Source organism: Peromyscus leucopus, chromosome 6 (assembly GCF_004664715.2).
Source record: "Peromyscus leucopus breed LL Stock chromosome 6, UCI_PerLeu_2.1, whole genome shotgun sequence".
In the NCBI taxonomy this organism is placed as follows: domain Eukaryota; kingdom Metazoa; phylum Chordata; class Mammalia; order Rodentia; family Cricetidae; genus Peromyscus; species Peromyscus leucopus.
The window spans coordinates 114,105,143-114,115,745 of NC_051068.1; the positions used below are offsets into that span (position 1 = coordinate 114,105,143).

Sequence of the window (10,603 nt, forward strand, 5' to 3'; positions counted from 1 at the left end):
CTGATTATTGGACTCTTCTATTTTCCACCCTTGCCTCAAAGCCAAATTATCAAGTACTAGAACTATCTGTCACAGCGGATGTGCATATTTTATCTTAGTTCACTTCAGATGCCCCTGTGACAATACCAGCACAAACCCTACATCACACGACAAATTTTGTGTCTTTAATATTGACCAACCCTTACACAGTACTTTCCGTTTTGGAAAGGATAGAAAAGGTGTAGGCTGGGACAGGACTTGATGGGAACTCCTGAGGAACTGGAGGCTTTACTGCGGTGCTGATGGCCATGGCAGCAGGCTGCTAGAGCATGTCCACAGTGTATTATCTGCACAAGTCTGTGGCATTTGTAGCTGTTTCTGTCAGACAAGAGGAGCTTTCTGGATACTACATGTTGTTTGCTCTTGCGCCTAAATGACCTCATGTTTCTCAGCTGTTTAAAGTGAGCTGTGTAGAGAGACAGCATGCTTCTTCCCCTCCACACAGGGCAGTGGAATTTGGAAATGCACGCTGAAGGAGGAGTGCAGTTTTCAATGACCATTCGTCACCAGGAACAGACAACATCTTGGGATAGTGATAATGGTTACTAAAGCCTGATTGAGAAAAATAATTTAGCCGCTCACTTTTGGACTTAGATCATTCTGTATCTGGCTCAGTCTTGTGGCAAGGAAACATCACTTTACTTTGAAGAGAGATGTCCAGTCAGGGAATGATGTGGATGTAGCCTTCCTTTACTGATCCCTGGCTATGATAAGAGGTTGTTAATATATATATACCACTCACAGCATGTGAGTTCCAGAAGGTGTTTTTTTTTTTTAATTTATTGAGACTTATTTTCTGAACAACCCAAATAATAAGAACTATGCTAGTCTATTATATATGTAAATGCTTTATCAATAATAGCTATATGTATAAAGACATGCACACTCAGATTTTCTGTAACCTAATGAAGTCCAGGTATTTCAAGACATTAAGCATGTGTTGTTCCTATTTTACTTTCCTGGATGACATAAATTTGATGTTCCAAGTTTCAGCTAGCTGCTGAGTCCATAACTGAGAAGCTAGCTTATTCAAACTTCTAGCTCTGTTAGCTTCAAGGTCATAGAGAGATCTTAGCATAATCAGACATGCCAGGCATGGAAAGTAACCAGAAGCACAGAGTGGAAGGGGCCAGCATGAGTGGCCATGGCATGGAGGAACATATTTTAAAAATTCAGATCTAGTAAATTGCCAGGACTCCAGTGAGGCATCTTATTTTATTACTGTAAAATTTGGGGCCTTATGAAATTAGGATAATGTTAATTACAAAAATCAGCACTGCTGTGTTATGAAAAGATCACTAACTCAGGAAATTAGAAGACGAGTCTTAGTCTCGGCTAATAATCATTAATCACTTCTTCATTTCTGAGCAATTACTGTTTACCACAGTAGACATTCCTGCATGCACTTGCTCTAGCCTACACACTAAGGCAGCAAGGAGGTGTTATCATCCCTTGCTCAACTTGAAGCAAAAGTTCAGAAAGTGACTTTTTCAAGGTCATTGAATGGAAAACAACACAACTAGAAATGAACCTCTACTACCCATATCTAACTCATGGCCTCTGGGCCAAGGATAGCCTTGAACAGAATCCAGCTCAAAATTATGAGATTCCTTTCTCAATAAAACTCTTTAAAAAAAACTTAATTGTGAGGTTCTTGACCACCAACTCTGTAGATTACAACATTGTCCTTCAATGTCAAAAGGTTGGGCACATTTGACTCCTGAGATGGTGTTACTGCTAAAACCTTTTGGATTCTTTCTTATCAGCCATTCCTCTTGCCTGGAATACCTTTGCACTGCTTTGGTTATTCTTCAGGCTAAGCTTAAGGCTAGCTTTCTCTGGACTTTCAGGACACACCTACCCAAGGCCTTACCTCTCTGTAACTTTAAGGTCTTTTCTAATGTTCCTCTCACTTGGCATCTGATTATGTGTCTGACCCAGTCTTCATGGCCTTTGATGCTGTAAATGGATTGAGAAGTTTTAATGTATGTTCACTTGGTTCCATTACTTTGAGTCTTGTGGTGGGATGGTATGAGTTGACAGGATCATGTGATGGTAAAAGCCTATAAACCTCATGGTGAGCAAGGAGCAAAGACATAGAGGAAGGCATTGGGATACCAAAATCGTCTTCCTCAGTATACCTCCTCATCCAACTTCTTTCTACTTGTCCTTACCTCTTTATGGTCGGTCCACTATCTCCCCAAAGTGCTACAGGAGTAATCAAGATTTTAACACATGGGGTTCAGGAGGCACGTTTCAAATTCAAACTATGGCAGTTGTTTTACCCTTCACTACCCAAGACCAAATCCTTTGATTAAGGGATTGTGGTATATGCTTCTGTGTTGTTAACATGGGCCTGCAATTCAGTAGACATCCAACGGGTGTGTACTGAACAGATAGATGCAATCTCTAAAGGAAGTGAAAGTCTTTGACTTTTAGTAGGCTAAAATGAATAGAACTAGTTAGAGGGTGACTTCAAGGGTATTATTTGAAGTGGCTTCTCATTTTCCTGGATTATAGAGATGGGAAAGTAGGGTAATAAAGTGCTCTTTGAAATGATTCTGAGATGAGCATGGTCAAGCTAATAGATTTTTTTCCATACTAGTATTTTTAAAAGAACAGTAAAAGAAAATACTGATGAAACTATGAGCCAAACTATAAGTGAATTTAAATGTACCTACATTCTCATACCAACTGTGGCTGAACAGTTAAAACTATATTTATTCCAAACAAAGCCTTCCCCATGGCTCACCTTGGAGAAATTTAATTAGTCTTGGATATTTGATCTTCAACACGTCAACAGAAACATTCTCAACATGACCATGCTTTTAGTTTTGAGTCTTCTTATCCACTCATATTTTTGTTACTTTCTGATTATTGTGCACATGAAACTTCTCAATAATGGGGAGAGAGTAGTCATGTCAGAATAAAGAGTAAATGTAAGGAATAAATGAGTTTATGAAACTTTAGAATGATGTCTGGCACATAATGAGCTTAAACACGATACTGATTAATTCTTTCAGCAGGAACATGAGGTATTTATTTTCTAGGATTTATTCTAAATTATTCAGGATGAGTCTAAAACTTCTTATTTCTATGTTTCTCCAAAACAAGATCATTATTTGTTCTGAGGCTCCTAGTAGGTGAAGGTCAAGAATTTCTCCAATTGAAGGAAATTAACTCCAAAGACCAACTATCAGTCAAAAGTGTCAGCTGACTAGGAAGAGGTAGACGGGCATTGATTAGCTAATTGAAGTGAAACTGTATTGGGCTTATGATCACATATGTAGCTTCATATGACATTAATTATAATCTGATGACTACAGGGTCATTCTTCCTTTTATCTATTTAATCATTGATTCATTTACCAAATATTAAATACTTGCCAGGCATCTAGGATGGTTTCAGATACTGGCAATGAATTAATGAACAAATAGAAAAAAAATTATCTGCTCCCTGTGACTTAATATTCCAACATGAAGAGGCAAAAAATAAATGCACAACAAGTAAATTATGTAGAACAGTGGAATGTGATACCTGCTATGGAAAAAGCCATGCATGTGGTGGTATTGTATTCCCCGAAATATTGTGCATGTTAATAAACTTATCTGGGGTCAGAGACAGAACAGCCACAATATTAAACATAAAGGATAGGCAGTGGTAGCACATACCTTTAATCCTAGCATTCCAGAGGCAGAAATCCATGTGTTCAAGGATACAGTCAAGCATGGCGACTCACACCTTTAATCCCAGGGAGTGGTGGTAGAAAGCAGAAAGATATATAAGGCGTGAGGACCAGAAACTAGAAGCATTTGGCCTGGTTAAGCATTTGGCTGGTTAAGCTTTTAGGTTTTGAGCAGCACAGTTCTGCTGAGAGCCATTCAGACATGAGGACACAAAGGCTTCCAGTCTGAGGAAACAAGACCAGCTGAGGATCTGGCAAGGTGAGCTAGCTGTGGCTTGTTCTGGTTCTCTGATCTTCCAGTTTACCCCAATACCTGGCTCAGGTTTGATTTTATTAATAAGACCTTCTAAGATTCCTGCTACACATGCAAATCAAGGTAAGAGAGATGAGAAGAGCCTGGGGATTCAGTTCTCGGTATTAAATAGGATGCTTAGAGTAGGATTCATTGAAAAGATGAGAAATGAAGAAATACTTGAAGGAGATGAAAAATTAGCTACACAAGACTCTTCAGAAGCTTGCATCAAGCTTTGCTCTTACATTTCAAGAAAGGAGGAGGCTTGTGTAACTGGCAGGAGTGAGCTAAGTAGAGAGCAGGAGGGGAAATTTGAGAAGTTATAGAGAACAAAACATGGAGAGCCTCAAAGGCTATCATGAAAAATTGACAACCCTTTACATGGGTTTGAGTTAGGATTTTAAGAAGATCACTATTGCTTCTATGTTGCTAACAACTTCTAAGAGGGAATTGACAGGAGCAGAGAGATAGTTGTAGTGTTCAGAGGAGCTGGCAATGCTCACAAGAGGAGACTGATGGTAGAGGTGGTATGTGATAAGTTCTGGAGTCATATCCTGATTGATTAGAAAGAAGTACTGTATGAAGGAAGTGAAGAGCCAAGGATGCTGTGGATATCGTTCTGTATAAATAAAATGCTAATTGGCCAGTAGCCAGGCAAGAAGTATAGGCAGGACAAGCAGAGAAGAGAATTCTGGGAAGTGGAAGGCTGAGGCAGAGAGCCGCTGCCAGCTGCTGCCATGAGGAGCAGGATAAGCCATGAGCTACATGGTAACTTATAGATTAATAGATATGGGTTAATTTAAGATATAAGAACAGTTAGCAAGAAGCCTGCTATGGCCATACAGTTTATAAGAAATATAAGTCTGTGTGTTTACTTGGTTGGGTCTGAGCGACTGTAGGACTGGTGGGTGAGAGAGATTTGTCTTGACCGTGGGCCAGGCAGAACCAGGAAAACTCTAGCTACACAAGGATGACCCACAAGATAGTTTTGACATAGCATCTGATAGCATTGTCAAGCTCCCATCAACTGCTCTAGATGGATAAAACTTGGGTAAGAACATTAGGCATTCTTTGTTTTCAAGACCTTTGAGTCTTTTGGATCTGCAAGTCTGGGTTCAAGAAGGAAGCCTTGGTTAGTGAAGTGGGTTGGGAAATTAGATGCTAAGTGAAAAAGGCATATGAACGAAGGGGGGTGGTGATCGTAGTCATCAAATGCTGAGGTTAGTTCACATGGATGAAGAATAATAGACAGCTTAATGCAAATTGGAAATAATTTGGTCATCTTGAGCACAGTAATTCCATTGGATATATAGGGAATAGGTAAAGAACAAGTTGAAGGAAGTGAATCAGAGACCCTAAAGTGTGCAGCATAAAAAGCAGATAAGTGAATCTAGTCTATAAATGAGATTTGGACATCTCTCATTTTGGATACCTTTCCCTTCATCTAATAACATGCCCCAAAGATCGAATTTGAATTTCCTTGTCTTACTTTTAGAGAGCTTCTGTGTGCAACCACTGTAAATGTTAACAACTCAGAATGAGAAAGGCAAACTTTTTAAATGTTATTACACTGATTTTTCTATTTGTAACATACAACTGAATTGACATTTGTCTTTAGTTAGGGTTTCTATTGTTATGAAGAAGCATCATGACCATGACAACTCTTATAAAGGAAAACAATTATTTGGAGTTTCTCACAGTTCACAGGTTTAGGCCATTATCATCATGGTGGGATATGGTGGCATGCAGGAAGACATGGTGCTGGAGACGTGGCTGAGAGTCCTACATCTTGCAGGCAATAGAAAGTGGACTAAGTGTCACAATGAGGGAAGCTTGAGCAAAAGAGACCCCAAAGTCCACCCCCACAGTGACACACTTCTTCCAACAAGGCCACACCTACTTCAACAAGGCCACACATAATAGTGCCACTCCCTCTGGAATTATTTGAGCCAATTACATTCAAAGTAACACAGCATTGAAAATGAAAACTTTCAGAGGTATAAAATGATCTTAGACATGACCAACCTGTAAGTATCAGAGGCATATGTAAGGAGATTAAGTAAGTGCCTTGCTCCAGGTCTCATTTGTTGGGTGGCAACAATAGCTACAGAATCCAGGATTTCTATTCTAGGGCCTTTTCTACTGTGTAACCCCATGCATGTATGTATATCTTCAGATAGGCTGGATTCAACATGTACATAAGTGAAGACTCATGGAAATGTTAATAGATGTGTGGAAAAATGAATAAATGAATTAAACTTTGAATTCAGATGATACAATGCACATGTGAGCAACTCAGTGCAGGGCCCTCAAAACACTTGAGTTTGGAGGTTTGCTCTGGGGAGAGGGAAGCCAAGAAGACACATAACAGCTCAGGAAAAAATAAGCACGAATGGCAGACTCCCACATGAATGCTCTCTACCTGTAGAGATCACTGGTGTTTAAGATTGTTTTCAAAGTCAATGCAAGCTATTGATGAAGGTTAATAAAAGAGACTGAAGATGGTGAAATGCTTTCCTAACAAGAACCAGGACAATCACTCCTTTAAAAAAAATCCTCTCTGGCAACATAAGAAAACTACTGACTTGGAGGCGGCAGGTTTACAACTCACTGAAAATAACCAGATACAAGAAGTTTCAACTTGTTGGAACTCTTATTATATGCGTGAGTGACTCCTGAAACAAAAGAGACTGTGTGTGATTGTTTAGGAAAGTATGAGATAAACAAAGCATAAGTTTCCTAACATCTCTTGACTGTAATCTGATAGCAGTATTTTATTGGTCTTTGTTCATTTTAGGGTCACGTGACAACAATGATTTTAGTAGTTCTTAAGTTCAGCACATAAATAAATGATGTTAAGACTCTACTTTAGCTCACATCCCTCAATTTTTCATACATACTTGCTGCTTTTCTTCAAGAGAGGAAAATGCATGTTACTGTTCTTTTGGAATCATTCCATGCCTTTTTTATGCTTTTCTTTTCTCTTTTGAAAGATCCCCCCTCACACTGCATAAATAGAAATGTTCCTGAGATTCATTTGATTTCATGGATGGCAGAGTACTCATTTCAAATAACTTTGGGAGAACCAGATAAAACAGCCAGACTCAACTGCATTACCTGATTTAGTGCTGGGGACTGTGAGGAGCCTAGATGGCTGTAAGAAACTGGGGTAGGAAACACAAGTTCCCTTGCTCTCCAAGTTCTGTGCTTTGGATCCAGTGGAAGCCAGAGTAGTCAAATGTTATCACCACCTGATTGACTGCTCACTCTTGCAAGGGAAATCAGTGCATTGCCCTGTTTAGCTGGTAGCCAGGAAAATACTCTCACCTGGTGCTAAATGGTGGTTCTTAAGCAGTGTACAGAGAGCTGTCTGGAAAAGGTGACTCCTGTCTCCCTTCAGCCACTGCTTTATCAGGGTGAGGGCTTATTGAAGGAGTAGTTGAAGGAACACCTCTGTTTATCAGGCTGCATCTATTCTTGGGAGAAAAAGAGGCCATCCGTTTCCAGAGTTGTCAATCTGGTACCCCCAGCCACTACTAAAAGCCATTTCAATTTATTTCTTCAGTTCCTTACACTTTGCCAAGTGTTTATTGTAAAGATGTATTAACCAGTAAGATGCCTGTAAGACAAATAGCACTCAACTTTGGGAAGTGATAGCAACTTTTTCAAAGGCGCCATTGGAGGTTTTAAATAGGAGAAAAAGTCCCAAGTTCTTAGCTCAATGTTCCTGTAGCCCAGCCGCCCTGTCTTCTTTCTTTCAGTGTGTAGCTTCCATCACCTGTCCACTCTTGGTTAGCGCCCTTTCCTTCCTTATACGCACCCATCACTGCTTATCCAGGTCTCAATCACTTTAAATTTTTCATTTCTATTTGGTATCTGCTCCCCCAAATCTTCCAATCTATCAGGGAGAAGCAGGTACTCATATAATAATATAGGACCTCTCTGCTTGTGTGTGAAAGCTCATAGCAAGTCAGGCTAGCGTTCCTAGAGCAGGCATGGAACCCTAGGTCAGGTACTACACTTGATCTTAGCCAAAAGGCCAAGAAGCGATGAAACCCTAGGTCAGAATAGCTGAGATTAGCTAATTCTCTGGGCTTCCAGGTGTTTACATGGAATTCCAAGGGACACTGTGGAGGGCCAGTTTCTCTTGACAGACAACCTAAGCATAAGGCAGAGAGAAAAATATTTAGTTCCTCTTCCTCTGCTAACACAAAAATCATTCATGTTAGGTTTATGGGTAATGTTTGGGTTGGTGGTTCTCAACCTTCCTAATGCTGTGACACTTTAAAAAAATTATTTTTATTTTATGTGCATTGATGTTTTGTCATGAGTGTTGAGTCCCTTGGAATTGGAATTACAGACAGTTGTGAGTTGCCATGTGGGTCCTGGGAATTAAATTTGGATCTTCTGGAAGAACAGTCACTGCTCTTAACCACTAAAGCCATCTCTCCAGCCCTGCTGTGCTGTGACTCTATAATACAGTTCCTCATGTTGTAGTGACTCCCAATCATAAAATTATTTTTGTAGTTACTTCATAACTGTAATTTTGCTACTGTTATGGCCTTAGGTGACCCATGTGAAAGGGTCATTTGACCTCCCCAAGGGGTCACGACAGGTTGAGAACTGCTGGTTTAGATGGACCCTTGGCAGTATACTAGGCAGAGACAGTATTCCACAACTTGATTGAGCAATTGCTATGACCTAGGCATTTGCTAATTGGGAAATTCAGGAATGAGAATCACTTGAGGGAAGTATGTCTATTGTTTAAGAACTATGTAGACCTTGTCAAATGGCATACTCACTTGACTTTGTAGACACGATATCGTGTAGCCCATGCTGGACTCAAACTTGCTCTTTAGCAAGGGTGACCTTCAACTCCTAATTCTTCTGCCTCTACCTGTCAAGGGCAGGGGTTCAGATGTCATCACCATGTACAGTTCATGTGGTGTTGGGGCTCTAACCCAGGACCTCACATCTGCTAAGTGAATACTGTATCAAAAGAGCCATGAACACAGCTCCCAGAATGCTATACATTTTGAAAAAAGAATCTGTGTGCATTTCTGTTTGGCAAACAGTTTTAAGCCTCTCACTTTTAAAATGACAGAGAAATAACCAGGTGACACACATTTATCCTGGCCATTCACAGTTCAGTGCTGAGCAGCAGCCCCGTTTTGAGCTCAGACTCACCACTTGTTTCTCGTTCATGTTTGGATTTTCAGATTTACTTGAAAATCTGAAGCATTTTCCAAATTATTGGACTATGGCTACATGTAAAGAAGAGCAGAACCAAAATATGGGCCACTCTTTAGGTTTTCTTTTCTTTTGTTTAGGAATGTCTGGAGTTCTTAGGTCTTGTGAGGCATTTCTTCCTTGTGTCACAGAATTTTCATCCTAAACTGGGAAGAGAATCTCCAAGTATTATGTGCTACAGTCATGACCTACCCTTCCTTTCATTCTCTTATCCTTTAGGATTCCACAAATGTCAATCTGGTAGAGATGTGGATTTTTTTTTAATTGCTCCTTGAACATGGCTTAGGACCTCTTTGCTTTACAGTCTGGTATCTCCAGTACTTCCGGAGTGTCTCCAGCACTTCTGGAGTGTCTCTAGCACTTGCTTCCCCAGTGGCTCCATAGTTTAGAGAGTCTGTAGAATTCAAGTCTTACTTTGCCCAACTGTCTGAATCTCTCTCTCCTCTTCATATAAATAGTTATAATGTTTAGTGTTTATATCATTCATTAAATTAAATACATATGCCATGCATTTTAATTCAGGGTTTCACATTCTATAATAACATGAGCTCCCAAAGGCTACAATGATATCTTGTTAAATACCTATTAGGTGCTCTATGAAAAAAATGAGTAAATTGGATACTCAGTTGTAAGCAAACAATATCCAACTGCTTCTAGCTGTGCTTCTAAATTTCTCTTGCTTTTTTCCCTTGCATTCTCTCTCTTTCCTCTTTTTTTCAATCCATGATATTAATTTTTCAATCCATGATATTAATTTTTGAACTACTGTTGCAATAGGAATAAGAATTCAAAGCACATGGGAAGAAAATACTCAACATCTTTTATTCATTAATGCAATGTTTTCTGCTCTAGATTTCAAAATTACTAAGTAAATGTAAAGTCTATCCAAGAAAAAATAAAAAACAAAACCAAAAAATGAAACAAAAACACTCCACAGACTATATAAATGAACCTGCCATGATTTTTAATTTGAGAAAATTCTTAGTTTTGCTTGGTGGTGCTAATGTAAGGAAGGAGAATATGCAAGCTTTTGAGATGTTACTTGGTCTAGAAAGGGAGAATATTAGCTTTTCAGTTAATCAATTAATTACTTTTCCATTATGTGTACATGTGTGTGTCTTCTTATCTGCATGTGTACCACATGCATACAGGCCCCAATGGAAGCCAGAAGACAGTGCCACATCCTCTAGACCTGGAGTTACAGGGGGTTGTGAGTCTCTCATTGTGGGTTCTGGGAACTGAATATGGTCTTCTATAAGGCAAGAAGTGCTCTTAGCTACTGAGCCACTCTTTAGATTATTTTCTTCATTGGAAAAAAAGTTCATGTTTTGAGATGA

The 10,603-nt window shown here is 39.4% G+C and overlaps 1 pseudogene; it reads right to left on the reverse strand.

The window, feature by feature from the left end:
• Positions 1-7,890: 7,890 nt before the first annotated feature.
• Positions 7,891-8,067, reverse strand: LOC114709786 (annotated as a pseudogene).
• Positions 8,068-10,603: the final 2,536 nt, after the last annotated feature.